Genomic DNA, 20,492 nt, shown 5'->3' on the forward strand with positions numbered 1-20,492 from the left:
AGGTGTAGTCGCAAGTAGTAGGTTGCGAGGTTGGTAAATAGCATTTAGTGATCTGGTCATTTAGGTTTTGTTATGTAGGTTATCTGTTGCAAGTAGCACATCACGGAACATTCCGCAGTTTGCCGTACATCCCGTTGAATTATTGTCTACACGCATTTCGAGTCAGTCTAATTTGGGTAGGTTCAGGACTGGGTTAATAATTAAGAATGCCAGCCAGTGCTTAGTTCATAGGAGTAACTTTGTTTTGAGGTTGTCAGCTGGTGATCTTCTAGGGAACAGGTAGTTATGTTTTTTTCAGTTATTTATTGCCCATCACGTCTATGGGTTCTATCGTTTATGGCTGTATGCCCAACACTTCTTTGGGCTCTACCACGTTATTGCACATTAAGTTGCACTTGTCATAGTTGTGAGTGAGTGTGTTGCCCCTAATAGCACCAAGTCACGCTTTTTCAGGAGGTCTGACACATCCTCAGGCCTCATTAGTCATCAGACAGGTTCCGTTTTCGTACCGACTCAACTGTTGGTTGGCTACGGTGCTTTTCTAGTTTCGTTTGCAGGTTGGGATATCAGAGGTAAGTCAGGTCTTATGTGAATGTGGTTGTCCGGTCAGTGGTAGAATGTGGCGAGGCTTGGTTGACGCCTAAGGCTGGTCGGTTAGCTAGTCACACAATAATACTACTATTTTTTTTATTAGGAATGTCTCACGCATTCGATAGAGGACAATGGCTCAGTTCTGGATAACACTGCCAGAACTTCAGAACACGGCAGTATTCCTTCCCTACATAGTTGGACCATACCGAAACTGACAGCGGAACTCGTGCGCAGAGGCATCCCGTTTCCGGCCACAGCCTGGAAAGCTGAACTGTACCGCTTGTTAGTCGCAGAGTAAGCAGGGCCTAGTGAACAGGCGGGCACAAGCTCGGGGGAGGTTCCATGCATACACTGCACATGTCCATCACACAGTTACACACCCTCGTTAATTCTCTCTCCACTAGGTTAGAGAACTTAGAGAACAGGGCTGCCACACCTCCGGTTTTGATTTCTCCATCTGTACAACCACAGCTTTCAGTTAAGTCTATGGGACTCAATGCTGTTATCCCCAATGTCGCTCCAGCCCACTTTATCCCAGCCAACCTCAAGAAAGACTTACTTGACGGTAATGATGTTAATTTAGCGACTCTCCTTATTGCCACCCATGTCATAACTGAAAACAAAACCATTGCTTGTGGTGAAGTCTCAGTAATCCTCAAGACTAAGGACATTAGACATAGTAGCAAGTTATCGCTCACAGAGCTCAGCATGGCCTTTGCTATTTATAGGGACATCATAGGCTCAGTGAAACCGGAGAGAAGGGAAGAATTAGACATGTACTAATTAGACATGTCACATACCTTTCACACAAGTACAGTGGCCACTCGTTTTATGACTACCACAAGTCATTCTCGGCGAAGGCAGCAGCAGCTCTCGCCCAATTCAATTATTCCATGAATTGGGCTCTAATTGATAGAGATTTTCTGTAATCAGTTTGCAGGTTTGAAAGCTCCGGTGTGTGCCCGCTGCCAGTCGATAGCTCACATAACAAAGTGGTGCAGTAGTATCAATAACACTCCCGACGAGGCAATCCAGGGGACATCCACATCCACCACACAGTCAAAAAATCAGAAGTCAGGTCTCACAGACAAGCTTGGGAGACCTATCAAGTGTCTGGGGAAGTCCCAGATCTGTAATAATTTCAACTATGCGTCCTGCAATTACAATCAGTGCAGATTATTTCACGCGTGCGCAGTATGCTTCAGGGCACATCCAAAGAGTGCCTATCCACAAAAACACAGGGCATGACTAGCAGTGATGGATGTGTTGTCCTTGCAAGAACACCCTGATAAGAAGTTCATAATATTTCTGTTAGAGGGCTTGCAATCAGGTTTCCACACTGGCCTTGTGACGCTTCCTGGAGACACATTCGAGTGTCAGAATCTAAGATCAGCACTTAGACTCTACCGTGGTTGACGAGCTGATAGTTAGCAAAGTCAATAAGGGCTTTATCATCGGGCCCTTTGATACCTCTCCCTTTGATGTGTGGAGGGTGAATCCGGTAGGACTGGTTGTTGGAAAATTTAGCAATAAAAAACAATTAATTTATTATTTGTCCGCACCTTACTCATCTTCTACGCCAATCCTGAATTCCCTTATTCCAGCTGAGGAATTCCCTCTCAAATACGCCTCCATAGACAAAGCTATAGCAGTTATCCTTAGCATGGAGGGTGGAGCTTGGTTGTCCAAAGCTGACATCTCGTACGCCTTCAAACTACTCCCCATAAGTTCAGATCTATGGAAATGGCATCGGTTAAAATGGCGCGACAGGTATTATTTTACAGTTAAGCTGACCTTCGGATCGTGTAGCAGTCCCTGGTTGTTCGATAGGTTTGCGCAAGCATTACATTGGATGTTGGAGCACAGGTTCAACTGCACACATGTCATACACTATCTTGATGACTTTCTATAAATAGCACATGGTGGTACACGATCTAGGGACTTAGACGTTTTATTGGCGGCGTTTGATCAGTTGGTGGTCCCGGTGGCCAGCAAGAAGGTGGAAGGTCCTACCAAAACACTCACCTTTCTAGGGATAATTCTCAACACTCAGGCTATGGAATCCAGACTTCCAATAGATAAGTTTACCGGCATAAAGAGTACTATTTGCAGGGTATTAGTGTCCCCTAGAGTCCCCAAGGTTGAATTACAATCCGTTCTTGGCATGTTGAATTTCGACATGAGAATCATACCACAAAGGTAAATCCTTCATTTCTAGGCTGCTAGAACTGATGGCTTCGGTATCCGATCAAAATGATGTGGTGCTGTTGGATAGTCAGGCAAGGGCTGAACTCCTCATGTGGGACTCGTTCTTATATGACTGGAATGGCATATTGTTTTTTACTCCAGGCATCGATAACCTGTCCCCCTTTGTATTCCTGGATGCCTCGTCTTCCATCGGTTTCGCAGCAATCTGGGGGAACAGATAGTTGGCTTGTGCATGGCCCTCAGAAGTTATTCAATTGCCAGGGTTCAGTTCCAGTTCAGCATTATTCGAGCTATATCCGATTGTCGCAGCAGCAAGCGTGTGGGGGAATCTGTGGCACAGGAAGACAGTCATGTTTGTACCCAATAACGCAGCTACAGTAGATATATTGTTGAAGGGCAGGTCCAAGTCTTCTCTGATCATGTCATTATCCAGGAGGTTGGTGTGGCTATCTCTGCATCATAAATTCCATTTTACCAGCGCTCATTTTCAGGGCATCAGGAACACTACGGCCAATGAACTATCCAGAAGTAACTTTGCACTTTTTTCCAGGTCTGGGTCTCCCGTACCTCAGTTCCAAGAGTTGATCCTGGATTAAAGGGGTTATCCACCATAGGGTGATTTTAGTATGTACCTGCCAGACAGTAATGGCCATGCTTAGGAAGGATCTGCACTTGTCTTCAGGCTAAATGGATATGTTGTGAGATTATCATAACACTGTGGCTAGCTTTTTGTGAACTGGTATTTCATGTTTTCTTTTTTTGACTACAAATCCCATAATTCCATTTCCCTCCCTCCAACACATCAGCCCCTCCCCCACCCTTTGAAACATAAATGAGCTGCATCCATTCGAAGACCTGTGGTTTTCAAACAGGGTGCCCACAGCTGTTGCATTAGTTGCAGATTGATCTCTCTCCCACCAAGCGATCGCTCCACCCATTGAAGCAGACAGGCTCCCTGTCATCAGCTGACTAGTGAGTCAGGTCTCGGCCGCATTGCAAACTGGGAAATATCTGAGACAACAGTAATTTTGTATGCTGTTAAAAATAAATATTGGGGTGAAAATCACATAAGAATTGTGAGAAAACCATCACACACACACACACACACACACAGGTACAGACACTATCTTATGAACTACACTAACTTTACAGGCCCCGTAGCATAGTCAAATAGAAAAAATTCCTGGAATACCCCATTAAAAGCACATTTGTTGGCAGCAAAATATCTCATCTACAAATCATTGTCCCCCAGCACGCAGAGAGTATACACTACAGCCTGGAAAGCGTACTCCAAATTCTGTAACAAATATCCATGATGAAGTCCTACATACTATTTCATTTCTACTGGCGTTTGTCGGGTTTTGCCACCCTTCCCTGCATCTAGCGCACAGTACCATTGAGTTATATTTATCAGGTATACAGCATCACATCGCTTTATCTTACCCTGAAAAGACGTCAGTGTTCATGTCACACGCCATCAAAGCTGCCCTGAAGGGTATCCAAAAAAGTGAGGTTTGTAAGCCCTCTAGCCATCAGCCCCTCACAGCTGACTTGTTTAGGCAGATAGCGGATGCCCTAGATAGGTCACTGTTCGGATACCTAGATAGCCTAACATTAAAAGCTGCATTATTTTTAGGTTATTATGGTTTCCTAAGGCCTGGAGAGTTTACCTGCCGATCAGTCAGAAGTGAATGGTTACAGTTACCTCAACTTTGTTGGGACATAGATCACTATGTGTTGAATTTACATAGCACTAAACTCCATTGCCAGGTCAGGTCATTACCATACGGTATTTTACCATGTCACACAAGTGGTGCCCAGTGAGAGTGTTACAAACCATACTATCCGCACGTCTTGAAACAGACGGGTTCAGTCGCTGTTGTTATTTAAAGGAGCTGCTCTCACTACCACACAATTTGTTAAACATGTTCACATCCTGGTTAAAGCTTTAAGTGGCGATCCATCAGTTATATCATGCCATGGCGTACCGGCTCATCTGATCAGGAAGTTGGGGTGCTGGAAATCAAGTACTTACATGCGCTATATCCCTAACCCCAAGTCTGAAATGTGTCAGGCTTTCCAGTATTTGGTGATGTGATTATTATTATGTATGCATGTTAATAAAGCGCTTTTGAACTTATGGTGGAGTTTTCGCCCTCTAATTTCAGGTGTACTCTCAAGCAGCAGTATATGGCACATTACAAATTGCCAAGAGGTTATAGAAGGTTAGCCTGGTATATGGTTTTAGTTAGGTAGGTACGCTATACTCATGAGCACCGACCACAAGTTAGAAGGCTCATCTATTGGCCTGTATTTGTAGGAGGTGCGGGGATTCCTATAAGAACCCACGGCAATACCTGTTTCCTATGCTGCGGGTTCTTCATGTCCCACCCAACCCTCCCTCAATTAAGATTTCACTCCTTTTACTATGATTTTACTTCAGGGTATGCCCTCTAATTTCAGGTGTACTCTCATGTGGCAGTATATGGCACAACACAAACTGCCCAAGAGGTTATAGAAGGTTAGCCCGGTATAGGGTTTTAGTTAGGTAGGTACGCTATACTCATGAGCGCCGACCCCAAATATATATATACACACATATATATACATACTATATATATGTGGTAGCCCTTGGAGGGGTGTATGGTAGTGGGGGTGTTTCGGTAGATGAGGGGTTAAGGTTAACCCTATAGTTCGTGACGCCAAGCTGATGGCTAGTATGCTGAGATAATTCTCCGGCCTATCGCCATCCTTCCCAGTAACGTTAGGTGCATGCATAAAATGACTGAAGGTCCACAAGGTAGTTGAACTTGGATAACTTTACTTAAATGCTTGCGGTACAACCAATGAACAATAACAGTCTCATGCAAACAGTCTATTTAGTTCAATGACTGACAGTTGTTGCGGACCTTGAATAGTAATACAAGTCTCTGAATTTAGGGTAATTTGCGAAGATCCGTCCCGATTTAGGGGATAGATAAGGTCCGGTGATCTTGCAGAGTGCTTAGGGATTGATACACTCACGATTCTGAATAGATCAGCCGTTGCCGCAAGGCTCGGGCCTAACTCACTGCGAAAGATAGCTGCGCAGATCCTGCTCGTTTGACAACCCGGGAACAAGAGCGATGCTTACTGTTTGGCTGCGCAGGAACAAGAGAGATGCTGCTTGCTACGCAGCCCAGGAACAAGAGAGAGAATCATGGCCGCCGTTCCCTTATATGGGCAGGGGCAGGGTTATTTTGATTGGTCCGAATATCTGTCACTCATCGTCACAAAGCATGGTGGGTGCAATACATCACAGGGACCTCCAAAAAGGTCCTTAAGCAGAAAACCATAGAGTTTACCTGATCACGTGACCCGCAGGTCCTGCTACGCTCCGAACAGGTAATTAACTATTTATATACATTAGTACTATTATATTTACATAAATCCTGAATAAACTATTAGTTTAATGGCTATCTAGATGAGAGGTGACAAGGGGCAGACCAGACAAAAAGTCCTAGGGACTCTGGCTATGGGGACCTATATACACAGGTACCGGATAGGATGCAGTACCGGGACACCACAAACCCCCTTACTTAAGATAAGTCGACCTTGATGCCTGTCCCCTAAGACAGAGGGACTAGGACTAGAACAGGATGATCTATAAATCCTAAGTAAACATTGAACACATTTACATTCTCTGATACTCTCACTAGTATCTGAACTAGACAATAGAAATCTTTCTAGACATTGGTGCTATCTAGACATTAATTCTATCTAGACATTTAAGGAAGCTATCTAACCTTTTAGTTTCTAGCTTCATAGACATTTTATTAACCTTATTATACACTTTAAAGCTTACTAGGCAATTAGGCAGCTATCTGACATGTAGTTGCTAGCTCCTAAGACATTTTATTAGCTCTCTACACATTTTTATGAGGCTAACTAGATATTAGTACAGCTCTCTATACTTTTAGTTTCAAGCTGACTAAACATTTTTATTATCTCACACATTTTATTCACCAACAATAAGTTACCTGTTAGTACATTAAAGTTATACTGGCTAGCCAGAAGCTAGGTCACAGTAAGGATGGCTGCTATCGTCTATCGGCTACACGCTACTTACCTCTAGAGCACTTTCAAAACAACCCAACTAGGTTATTCTTAGAAATAAGTGTTTAATTCTATATTCGCAAGAGCACCTACTGGCCAGGCAGAGCATCTCACACACGCAAAGAAGGAGAAGATGAAGTGTACCTAACAGTGGCAGGAATTTGGTATCAATATGCTACAATTCCTAAGTGTTTTCTTAAGTGAGATATTTATTTTGGTGTATGTACTAGAGAAACTTGAGGTAGTACATTTAAGTCAGTAATCTAGGGTACTGAAACGTGATAGGCAGAGCATTGAAGTGGGTTATCAAAGGTACTATGTGTGTAGGTACTAAATGTGAGTCCTGGTACCTTATGGGTAGTTTGCCCTGTGTAGTCCTTTGAGACCGCCGCAACACCACCTCCGAGTCATCAGGAGTTCCTTCACTTGGGGATTCTTCAAGAACTTCAGTGGGATGAATTCCTTCTCCCGACACATATTCTCTCACTGGCCTTGTTGGAGGTGGAGTAGAAGTAGCAGGAGGAGTAAGAGGAGATGGGCCAAGCACATCTTCTTTCAGGCACACTTTTATCCTGATTGATAAAATTCATATGGGTGCCAGGGGTGGAGACGTTAGAAAAAGATTGGAACAAATTGAATGTAAATGGATCTATTTGCTCAACAGCGCTTCTCCGTACGGCCTTAACGAAAATACAAGTTTTTCCAGTTTCCTTTAGTCTCATCGTTCTCATAGATTTACAATTTAAGATTTTTTTTCAGGTAAATTATTAAAGGTTTTTATAGATCTTTTATGTTGTAGTTTGATATGTGGGGAGCTTCGGTGTAACCACTTGGGGTGGTGTGTAATAGGTCTCACGTAACAGCATAGTAATATATTTTCTATTTATTTTTTTCTTAGGTACAGGTCAGTCATGTTTCAGAGGTGCTCGGGAGGTGCAGCATAAGGAGAGGAATTCTACGATGTAGGGAAGATTAAGGACTCCTTTTTTTGGGCCACGTGTTGGATTGACAGTGGAGATTGTCGGAGTGGTCTGATGCATATTATTCATAGGCACCAATTTCATTTGCTATCCATATGATATATAGTATTATTTTTGTCACATCACATCATATATGAGTAGTCACACGCTGTACTTGGTTTTATTATTACTTTATCATGTCATTCATCACTTTCTTAGTTATCTATTTTTAATACCCATAATATTCGTAATTGTTTTTCACTTTATCATGTCACACCATCACCACCTATCAGTCATACACCCATAATATTCACAATCGTCTTAAACAGTCACTCACTTCATTATCACTCACATAATTTTAGCACGTTTTTTCAACAAGTTTTTTGAGGTTTTTACCTATATTTTCCTTTCACCATTTAATTTTTAAATACATTGTTTTTCAAATTTTTTTTATGAATTTTTATTCAAACTTTTTCAGTATTATTTTTAATGTCTTTTTACTATTTTTCATTATTCACAATCATTTATCTGATACAATATATCAATTGTATCACATTAATAGTCACATACTCATACATATTATTATTACACACAACACATTATTAGTGCACATTTTAGCATCATTGTTTCTCACATCATCTTTTTCACATCATGTCCAATTTTTATAATTTTTATATTGCTGCAGGTACCATATAACATATAAAATAAAAATATTTCATATTTTTATAAAAACGTATTTATTTATATTGATTTATTCAAATAATTGTGTACATATATTAACTCCATATCATGGTTTTGTATTATACTAGTATATTGTTGGCATGCACAATTATCTGTTTACTTTGTTGATATAGATATGAAATATGAGTAGTTATTTTGATTCATTTTGTATAATTATTATTTTTTATACCAATAATACCCATGGATGGAGATTATATATATATATATATATATAGTATGCAGAGACAGTTTTTTCATCTCTCTTGTACAATTAGACATATCTCATTAATATATATTTTACATGCATTATTACTATGTACTTAATCATGTTTTTTATGTAATCAGGCTGTCTTCTCCTTAGTTGGGTACTCTGTGTATCATGTCCATATGTTTGATTATGTTGTACATCCAATTATGGTGATTTGTACCTATCTTATAATTCTTTTTGTATGCTGTTTATGTGTGGGCAATGTTTTCCCTTTACCAAGAGGGCCGCCGGAGTGTGTGCGCTTCCGGACGCATGCGCGGGGGGAGACGGGTCAGGTTGTGTGTGGAGAAGCCCGGTGATGATGCACACAGCGCGTTCTCGCCAGCGCATGGAAAGCGCACTTCCGGCTGTCGCGTCCTCGTGTGTGTGCGACCGGGAGTGCCCGATAATGGCTCCGGCAGGTGAGATAGCCACACTAGGGTATATAAGGTCCACTGACGCCCCCCACCTCACCGCTTCTGGAAGAAGCAGTGGCGAAACGCGTCGGACGGTGGGGGAGTTAGGGATAGGGGCATTGCACCTTACTGTATGTTATTTAGCACTTGAGCTATATATGCAGATTGGACAGAGCATGTATGGAGATCACTAATTTTGGTAGCTAGTATTTAAAGCACCTTATTTGGATGCTTTGAGCTGGGTATATAGTCTGCCCAGGTTTATTCAAACATGTTTACAGAGATGTTAATGTTTACAATTTGAATGCTGCTATCAGACAACTAAGATCCTTAGATTGTTGTTAATGTATGAAGGCACTTGCACTTTACCTTATGCTCATCTGCATGCACTTCGGTTATATTAATATCTGCCTCTGGGTATTGTCCTATATACTTATGTCCCACTCCCCCACCGCATTCAGTGTTGTCTTGTGTGATCTATGTTATTTTATGGGTAGTGTTCATGGGGGTTTTTCTGTTTTTCAATAAAATTAACTAATTGACCATATTCCTTTTGGGGTGTTTCTCATAGCGATGTGTACTACTTTTTTGGGTCACACTTTTATCCTGTTCCTGTGGACCACCTGTGGCTCGAACCCATCTTTCTGTATCTCGTACACGTCCGTTTCAGGATAAGGGACTGCAGTAATGGTGTATGGCTCCGTTTCTCACAAGGAGTCCAATTTATAGGTTCTAGGAAATTTTCTGAGCCACACTTTATCTCCAAGCTGTAAGGGCTGAGCCGAAGCATGTCGATTATAATCTTTCTGCTGGCGTTCATGAACTTCACCCATTTTCTTCTCAACAATGTCCTTTGCTTCCTCAATTCTTCGTTGATGCTCTGACACCCAACCTTGGGAAACCTGAGGAGAATTATTGAAAGGTGCCTGTAGCCTGAAGGTTTGATCCTTTGGCAGTTGGCCGTGTCAGCCCATCATCAGGAAAAAAGGTGTGTACCCTGTAGAGCAGTGGACAGTGTTGTTGTAAATTTCTAGGAGTTCAGGCAACAACTGAGGCCACTCTTCGTGCTTTGAAACATAGCCAGCTCTAAGCATTTGGATGAACACTTGATTGATCCTCTCGCAGAGCCCATTCCCTTGGGGATGGTAGGCCGTCGTCCGGAGCTTCTTGCAATCATGCAACCGGCAAAGTTCCTGGAACAACTGGGCTTCAAAAGGCGGTTCCCCGATCCGTGAGGGCCGATTCGGGACACCCCAGAGGTTGGATCCAATGTCGATAGAAGAGCTGAGCAGCAGTCTTGGCGGTAAGATCCTTGACAGGGACCACGACCACCCACTTAGAATAATGATCCACCATGGTTAGAGCATGACAATAGCCAGATCGAGTGGGGGCCAGCTTCACATGATCCAAGGCAACAATTTTATTCGGCCTTTCTGTACAGATGGGATGCAAAGGGGCCCTTGCGTCCCTTCGGGGTTCTTTATCACGTTGCACACGGAGCACTCGGCACACCATTTCTCGATGTCTCCCCGCATCCCAATCCAGTAAAATCTCCTTCTGACGGTGATCTCTGTCTTATGGACCCCGAAGTGTCCGGATTGATCATGATAGGCATTCAGGACCATGGCTGCATCTCTTCTGGGAACCACAATCTGGTGTATGCGATCTCCGGAAACTGGGTCCAGGGAATTTTGGTAGACCAGCTCTTTGTGCAGGAACAGGCAATTCCTCTGCCACCACAGCCGCTTCAATTCGAAGTCCCCGTGGGCCTTGCGCACCCGAGTGGGCACTTTCTTGTGGAGGCAATAGTCTAGGAGGTCCCCGATAACCCGGCTTTTATCCTGAAGTGTCTTCCAAGTGGACAGATCTTCAGGGACTTTGGGAGATTCAGGTCCGTCACCCGCCTGGGCAGTTAGAGCACTCTGACTCACAAACCTTCGGTAGAAGAGAGGCATTTCCACATCTTCCCACACATCCTCAGCAGGAGGTGCTTCTCCCGGGGCCATGCGAGAAAGTACATCCGCATTAACATTGTTTTTTCCTCTGCGATACTTAATGTTGAAATCATAGTTGGCCAACCGAGAGGCCCAACGCTGTTCCAGAGCTCCCAACTTAACAGTGTTCAAATGGGCCAAGGGGTTGTTATCAGTGTAGACCATGAACAGGGTAGCAGCCAGGTAGTCCATAAACTTCTCAGTAATGGCCCAGACCAGGGCCAGGAGCTGCAGCTTGAAGGATCTATAGTTGGCATCATTCTTCTCAGCACCTCGGAGATGCCGGCTGGCATAGACAATCACCCTCTCTTGCACTTGAGATAAGACCGCCCCCAGACCTTCAAAGCTAGTGTCTGTGTATAAACGGAACGGCAGTCTGTAATCAGGATATGCCAAAATGGGGGGTTCCATGAGGAAGGCATCTTCTTGTTCTTCAGCCCCCTGTATGGGGAGCCTCCCATTATAATTATCCCGGGCACTCCCTCTCAGTAATTCGGTTAAGGGTCCAGCAATTTTAGCAAAATGGGGGATGAAGCGCCGGTAATATCCAGCAAATCCCAGGAAACTTCAGACGTCTCGCACCGTCCTAGGCGTAGGCCACTCTTTCACAGCACTCACTTCGTCTGGATCAGGCTGGACTCCTTGGGCACTGACGACATGTCCCAGATAGTGTACTTGTGGCTTTAGCACGTGACATTTGGAAGGGGTCACAAATGCGGTCTTCTCTCTATCCTCTTCTGCCATTGGCACCTGCCAGTAGCCGCTCGTCAGATCCAGTGTGGGAAAAGTAGGCGGCCGATCCCAATGCAGTCAAGGATTCTTCTATGCGAGGGAGAGGATAGGCATCCTTATGAGTTATGCTGTTCAACTTCCGGTAATCCATGCAAAAGCGAATAGTCCCATCTTTTTTCTTCACCAGGACCAAAGGTGCAGCCCAAGGACTCTGGCTTTCCTGGATGACATCGGCCTCTTTCATCTCCACGAGCATTTTCTTTATGGTCTGATACATCCCAGGAGCCACAGGGCGATGTCTCTCTTTAATGGGTGGATTGTCCCCAGTGAGAATCCCATGTTTGATCACGGTGGTCCCGCCGAAGTCTGTGGGAAACTTGCTGAAAGCTTCCTGATATCTCTTAGCTACCTGGATGACGCCTTCTACCTGTTCCTTGGGGGTATCTTCGCCTCCTATTTGCTGTTGGCTCCACCAAGCTTCCACAGGATTATGGTCAGGTCCTCATTGAGCCACTTGTGACTTCGATACCACATCTCTGACATCCAAATGGTGCAGGGTAACCACCGGGGTATACTTGGGTTGTTGGACCGCATCCTGAGAGAGGTTAATAAGTCTCACTGGAACCTTCCCATTACGTACTGTTACCAAGCTTCTAGCTGCTCGCACCAAGGGGCAATCTTCCAGTAGGATGGGCTCCAAGAGCGCCTGATAATCTTGATTTTTCACCCCGGGTCGGGCACGACACCAAATAACCGTCTCCGTCTGTGGCTGTAGACTAACGGCTCGTATATCTTGAGTTCTTACTTGACAGATCTCTCCTTGATGATTTACGAACTTCTGTTCTGCTTGGAGGGTTTTGAGGTGGTGTTGGGAGAGATGCATGCAGTGCACAGACAATATCATCAAAACAGTGCCTCATAATATTCATGCCCAAGATGAAATCAGCTGCTCCTTCATCCCTAACATTAGTGACAAACACACCCTGCCTTTCCAACACATACCTTCCCACCTGCACTGTGGGCTCCCAGTAACCATGCCTGGGTACTGGTTTCCCGTTCCCCGCAATTACTCTAAACTCCGCTTCCTGAGGTTCACACAACCTTTCTGGGAACCAATACTTATAGAAAAACCCCTGCAGAATAGTGGACACCTGAGACCCCGTATCAGAGCTTGTAACCGGATACCTTTAACTATCACCTGTACATAAGGACAAGAAGCTACATACATAGACAGTCCTTTCTTGTCGCTGATTGATTCTGGACCTTCAGCTGCTACTCCTGGGGTGCGGTCCTCGACCCCAGGGGACGTCCGTTTAAAGCCCAACATTGGCTCTTCCAGTGTCCATTCTTGTTACAATAACTACAGACAGGTCTCTGACTTCCAGGTGGTCTCACAGGAGGGCTATTAGGTGGACCAGCAGGGCGGGGGATCAGGCTTCTTAGGTGGCGGGGTTGCAGATCTAGAAGGGTTTGGTCGTACCGCCATTTCTTTAAAGGCTTTGGCTAACTGCTCAATGTCCTGTTTAATGTCTTGTAGGTCAGCTGTCCAAGGGCTAGAAGAAGGTGTTGGCGGGGCAGACTGAGAAGGGACAGGTGGCTGGGGCGAGGGCCCCGGAGATTCTGTAGCGGGAGCAATAACCTCCTCTGTCTGGGGTCCAGATTCTATCACTTTAACCGCCTGTCTCTTAAAAGCTGGGAAAGCCATGTCGGGATTTTGCACAGCCAGCATCCTAAGTTGGGCCTTGTCCCATTTGTTCAGTGCCCCTTCTATAAAACGGTCCATCAGTACTCGATTTTCCTGATCGGGCGTGATGCCGTCCAACTTCTGTACTGCCTCTAATGCGCTCTGTAAACCTACTGCCTATGCTCGGAGAGTCTCACCTGGCTTCTGGCGCCGTTCATAGAGTCGAAGGCGAACCTCCGAGGGAGAATGAGATTCAAACACTTGAGAAAGTCCTTAAAAAATCTGTCCCACTGTGGCTTTATCAGCCGCCGGCCAGGTGTGAAGTTCCTCCAAGGCGGGTCCCTGGAGCTGTCCCAGAAGCAGCTGTATTTGTTGGTGAGGAGGTAATGCATAAAATCCAAAGAGGCTGTAAAACTTTTCTTTAAAGTCTCTCAATGTAAAAGGGTCACCATTGTAGGTGGGAAGCACAGGATTCCCCAAGAAGACAGGTGCAGCAACAGGGGCTCCCAACACATAGGGAGAGACTGGAGGTGGACTTACTGAGTCCTGCTCCGCCGGTGATGGAGGTCTTGCCTGAATCACAGGTAGAGTATGTCTTTGTGAGGTAGAATGCGTTGGTGAAGGCGGCAACACCCTTCTGACTTGGGGTGGAGACCCCATTGGTGGGGCCACTGGAGCATCGCCCCCTTGCTGTTCAGATGGGGACTGTGGGGCTGCAGGTTCTGACATCTCTGTATTTGATATGCTGGCCCTTTAAATAGATCTTGAATTCCTAGGTCCCGAGGAGATACGCAGTTGTTCTCTTATCTGGAACTTGAGAGCGTAGATTTCAAATTTGAGAGCGGTGACTTGAAACTCAATAGCTTTTAATTGAAATTTGAGTGCGTTGATCGGCAGCTGAAGTGACTCTATATAGGACTTCAATTCGGCAATCTGGTGTCTCAGAGTCCCGTACTGTTCCGGCTCCTTACAGCTTCCAACCCGTTGTCGCACTCTGCGCCTTTTCCCGCGTTGAACTCTCGCTCTCTGTTGGTTTCCGGCACTAGACTCCAACAAAATGTCCGCCGCGGCACCGAGAGCTTTGGTGGGCGGGGTCTCTGGATCACGTGCGCAGGAGGACCCCGCGCTAACTTCAGTTCTTCCTATCACAGCTTGTAACTCCGCTGTGCTGTTCGCCTCCCCCCTTGCTTTACATGCCCACTTCCTCCACACAGCACCATGCGTGCATCCCCTTACTCCGGAGCATAAATCACAGTACATGAATAAAGTTTGTTTTCTGGGGGGGGGGGGGGGGGGGGAGTACACTTTCACTAGTGGCGACTGTAGTAGGCACCCAACCGAATCCTGTTCGTGCAATGCCACGTGCAATGTAGTAGCCCTTGGGGGGGGGGTGTATGGTAGTGGGGGTGTTGTTTCGGTAGATGAGGGGTTAAGGTTATAGTTCGTGACACCAGGCTGAGGGATAGTATGCTGAGGTAATTCTCCAGCCTATCGCCGCCCTTCCCAGTAACGATAGGTGCATGCATAAAATGACTGAAGGTCCACAAGGTAGTTGAACTTGAACTTGGATAACTTTACTTAAATCTTGCGGTACATCCAATGAACAGTAACAGTCTCATGCAAACAGTCTCTATATAGTTCAGTGACTGACAGTTGTTGCGGACCTTGAATAGTAATACAAGTCTCTGAATTTAGGGTCATTTGCGAAGATCCATCCGGATTTAGGGGATAGATAAGGTCCGGTGATCTTACAGAGTGCTTAGGGATTGATACACTCACAATTCTGAATAGATCAGCCGTTGCCGCAAGGCTCAGGCCTAACTCACTGCGGAAGATAGCTGCGCAGATCCTGCTCGTTTGACAACCCGGGAACAAGAGCGATGCTTACTGCTTGGCTGCGCAGGAACAAGAGAGATGCTGCTTGCTACGCAGCCTAGGAACAAGAGAGAGAATCATGGCCGCCGCTGTCAGGATCCGGACTGGCGGCTGGTGAAGACACTGGAGGTGGATCCCCTGTACCAGAGAGACGATGACGCGGGCCGTACTGGGGAATCGGTTCTAAGCAGTTACTGGTGTTCACCAGAGCCCGCCGCAAAGCAGGATGGACTTGCTGCGGCAGTAACTACCAGGTCGTGTTCCCCAGTAGCGACTCGACCTCTCTGGCAGCTGAGACTGGCGCGGTACACAAGGACTAGACAGAGGCGAGGTCAGACGTAGCAGAAGGTCAGGGCAGGCAGCGAGGTTCGTAGTCAGGGGCAACAGCAGAAGGTCAAGGTACACAGGCTTGGGACACACTTAAACGCTTTCTCAGGGCACAAGGCAACAAGATCCGGCAAGGAGAGGAAGGGGAAGTGGGTTTTTATAGGTTAGGGAGTGATAGGAAGTGATTGGGCCAGGCACCAATTAGTGGTGCACTGGCCCTTTAAATTTAAGGAAGTCGGCGCGCGCGCCCTAGGGAGCGGGGCCACGCGCGCCGGGAGGAAGCAGACGGGGGCGAGAGGTGAGTGTGACGGGGCGGACACGAGCCGTGCCTCAGATCGAGTCCCCTCCAAGGACCAGAGAGCAGCGCTCGCAGTCAGCAATGCCGACCGGAGCGCTGCAGCCAGAGGAACGCCGTGAGCACTCCGGGGAGGCAGCGGGACCCGGAGCGCTCGGCGTGACAGTACCCCCCCCCCCCTTGGGTCTCCCCCTCTTCTTGGAACCGAGGAATCTGTAGATGAGTTCTTTGTCTAGAATATTGTCCTCTGGCTTCCAAGACCTCTCTTCGGGACCACAATTCTCCCAATCAACAGGAATTTTTTTTTTACCTCTGACAATCTTTGAAGCGAGAATTTCTTTAACCGAGAAGACAACAGAGGAGCCCGAGACAGGAGCAGGAACGGTGACCTTGGGAGAGAAGCGGTTAAGAATGAGAGGCTTGAGAAGGGAAGCATGAAAAGGAGTTAGGAATACGAAGAGAAGGAGGAAGATGAAGCTTGTAAGAGACAGGGTTGATTTGACTTTTGACACTAAATGGCCCAAGGTAATGTGGACCCAGCTTGTAGCTAGGGACACGGAACCGAATATATCTGGCAGAGAGCCACACTTTGTCACCAGGGGCAAAGACAGGAGGAATTCTTCTCTTCTTGTCCGCATGTTTCTTCATACGAGAGGAGGCCAGCGAGAGTGACCTTTGAGTCTCCTTTCTAATAGAGGAAAAGTCCCGGGTCAAATCATCTACGGCAGGGACTCCAGATGAAATGGGGATAGGGAGGGGGGGGGGGGGGGAAGTGGGTGACGGCCGTACACGACAAAGAATGGAGACTTGGCGGATGACTCAGAGTCTTTGAAATTGTACGAGAATTCGGCCCAGGGTAACAGATCAACCCAAACATCTTGGCGGGAGGAGACAAAATGTCGCAGGTAGTCACCAAGGATTTGGTTTACTCTCTCCAGAATTTCGAGACGAATTGAACGCCTCTATCGGAGACGATATGCGTAGGCAGTCCGTGGAGACGAAAAATGTGCAAAAAAAATGCTTCGACAATTGTGGCGCAGAAGGGAGGCCAGGGAGTGGAACGAAAAGGGCCATTTACGAGAATCGATCAACGACCACCCATATGACAGTGTTGCCATGGGATACAGGAAGGTCAGTGACGAAGTCCATCGCTATGTGTGACCAAGGCTGTTCGGGAACTGGCAGAGGAAGAAGACCCGCGGGCCTTTGACGAGGAATTTTATCACGTGCGCAGACAGTACAGGAGCGTACGAAGTCAGTTACATCTTTTTCAAGGGAAGGCCACCAATAGTGTCTGGCAATCAACTGAGTGGATTTTTTTTATTCCAGCGTGACCTGCCAGGTGGGAGGAGTGACCCCATTTGAGAATCCGGAGGCGAAGACGTGGAGGGACAAAGGTTTTTCCTGGAGGAACTGGTGCCAAGGAAGCTGGAGCAGCAGAGATCAGACACTCAGGTGAAACGATGTGTTGGGGAGAGGTTTCTGCCTCCGTGGAATCAGTGGAACGAGAAAGGGCATCCGCGAAAATGTATCTGGAAATTAAAGCAAGCGAAGAACAATGACCACCTGGCCTGGTGAGGATTTAAGCGCTGAGCGGACTGTAGGTATGACAGATTTTTGTGGTCAGTGTAGATGGTGATCGGGTGGAGAGACCCTTCCAGGAGATGCCTCCACTCCTCGAGTGCCATTTTAATGGCCAGCAACTCTCGGTCACCAATAGCGTAATTTTTTTCAGGAGGGGAAAATGTTTTAGAGAAAAAACTGCAAGTGACGTTTTTTCCTTTAGCATTTTTCTGAAGAAGAATCGCCCCGGCTCCAACAGAAGAGGCATCCACCTCAAGGAAGAATGGCTTCAGTGGATCAGGCCTAGTCAAGACAGGTGCGCAGGCGAAGGTGGCCTTAAGGCGAGTAAAAGCTTCTTCTGCTTGGGAAGGCCAGGATCTCGGATTCGCATCTTTCTTGGTAAGAGCCACAATGGGAGCCACGATAGTGGAGAAGTGGGGGATAAACTGACGGTAGTAATTAGCGAATCCGAGGAAGCGCTGGATAGAGCGAAGTCCAGAGGGGCGTGGCCAATCCAAGACTGCGGAGAGCTTATCGGGGTCCATTTGAAGGCCCTGTCCTGAGACCAGATATCCTAGGAAAGGAAGACAGGTACGTTCAAAGAGGCATTTCTCAATTTTGGCGTAGAGATGGTTAACTCGGAGGCACTGGAGCACTTGGCGAACATGGAGGCGGTGTTCCCCTAGGTTGGAGGAGAAGATTAGAATGTCATCGAGATAGACCACCACGCAAGTATACAACAAGTCCCGGAAGCTCTCATTGACAAAGTCTTGGAAGACTGCGGAGGCGTTGCAAAGACCGAATGGCATGACCAGGTATTCGAAGTGACCATCTCTAGTGTTAAAAGCAGTTTTCCACTCATCTCCTTCACGAATTCTGATGAGATTGTACGCGCCCCTGAGGTAAAGCTTGGTAAAAATCTTTGCTCCGCGCAGCCGGCCAAAGAGTTCCGAGATGAGTGGCAGAGGGTAGCGGTTCTTTATAGTGATCTTATTGAGGCCGCGGTAGTCAATACAAGGGCGTAGAGACCCATCTTTCTTGGCAACAAAGAAGAATCCTGCTCCGTTTCCGGAGCGGAGAGAGGGTAAATCCTGCAACGGGGCGGCGTGGTCCCAGGGAGCAAGTCAATAGGGCAGTCGTAGGGCCTATGTGGTGGTAAGACCTCTGCCTGTTTTTTGCAAAAGACGTCAAAAAAGTCTTGATAGGCCTTTGGAAGGCCGAGCAAAGGAGAAGCAATAGAGACTTGGCTGGTGGGAAGCGACTTAAGGCTGCGTGAGGGGCAGGAAGAGCCCCAGGATTTTATGTCCCCCGTGGTCCAGTCGAGGGTAGGAGAATGCCGCTGGAGCCAGGGTAAGCCAAGAAGGATGTCTGAGGTGCAGTTAGGCAGGACAAAGAACTCAATCCTTTCTTGATGGAGAACCCCCACGGTCATGCGTACAGGGGCCGTGCGGTAACGCACGGTAGAATTCAGGTGTTCTCCGTTAACTGAGGAAATGTAGAAGGGCTTGACTAGACGGATAACAGGGATGTTAAACCGGTTGATGAAGGAGGCTTTTATGAAGTTTCCTGTTGAACCAGAGTCCAAGAATGCCTCCGCAGAGAAGGAGGTTTTATCAGCTGGAGAAATCCGCACTGGAATAGTCAGGCGTGGAGAGGAAGAATTTACACCCAGTGACGCCTCTCCCACGATCACTAGGTGGGAGCGTTTCCCTGACGCTGAGGACGAAGAGGACAATCCTTTAGGAAATGTTCAGAGCTCGCACAGTATAGGCATAAGTTCTCGTTCCTCCGGCAAGTCCTCTCTTGCTGTGTCAGGCGAGACCGGTCCACTTGCATGGCCTCCTCAGTGGAGGAGACTGCAAAGGATGCTGGAAGAGAGGAGCCAGGCGCGGGTATCGCCTGGTGCGAACGAGATCTTACTCCTGGCGGAGCTCCTGACGTCTCTCAATGTAGCGCATATCAATGCGGGTAGCCAGGTGGATTAGTTCAGTCAGGGAGGAGGGTATCTCTCGTGCGGCCAGACAATCATTAATATGGCTGGATAAACCTTTTTTAAAGGTCGCCCAGAGAGCCTCATTGTTCCAGGCCAACTCAGCGGCCAAAGTCCGGAATTGTATGGCATATTCGCCCACAGTAGAGTCTCCTTGGACAAGGTTCAGTAAGGCAGTTTCCGTGGATGAGGCACGGGCAGGTTCATCAAAGACACTGCAGACTTCAGAAAAGAAGGACTGGACTGAGGCAGTGGCAGGATCATTGCGGTCCCAAAAGCGGCGTGGCCCAGGCCAAGGCCTTCCCAGAAAGCAGACTGACGACAAACGCCACCTTAGACCGTTCAGTGGGGAATTGGTCCGACAACATCTCTAATTGCAGGGAGCATTGGGACAGGAATCCCCGGCAACTTTTAGAGTCCCCGTCAAACTTATCTGGGAGAGACAGGCGGACTCTAGCAGAAGAAGCAGCAGCTCGGAGAGGAGGAGATGCCGGAGCTGGCGGTTCAGGCTGTGGAGGCAGGAGCTGTTGAATTATGGCGGTCAACTGCGACAGCTGTTGTCCTTGTTGAGCAATTTGCTGGGACTGCTGGGCAACCACGGAAGTGAGATCAGCGAGGCTTGGCAGGGGTACCTCAGCGGGATCCATGGCCGGATCTACTGTCAGGATCCGGACTGGCGGCTGGTGAAGACACTGGAGGTGGATCCCCTGTACCAGAGAGGTGATGACGCGGGCCGTACTGGGGAATCGGTTCTTAGCAGTTACTGGTGTTCACCAGAGCCCGCCGCAAAGCAGGA

This window comes from Hyla sarda, chromosome 2, assembly GCF_029499605.1.
Source record: "Hyla sarda isolate aHylSar1 chromosome 2, aHylSar1.hap1, whole genome shotgun sequence".
NCBI classification, from domain to species: Eukaryota; Metazoa; Chordata; class Amphibia; order Anura; family Hylidae; genus Hyla; species Hyla sarda.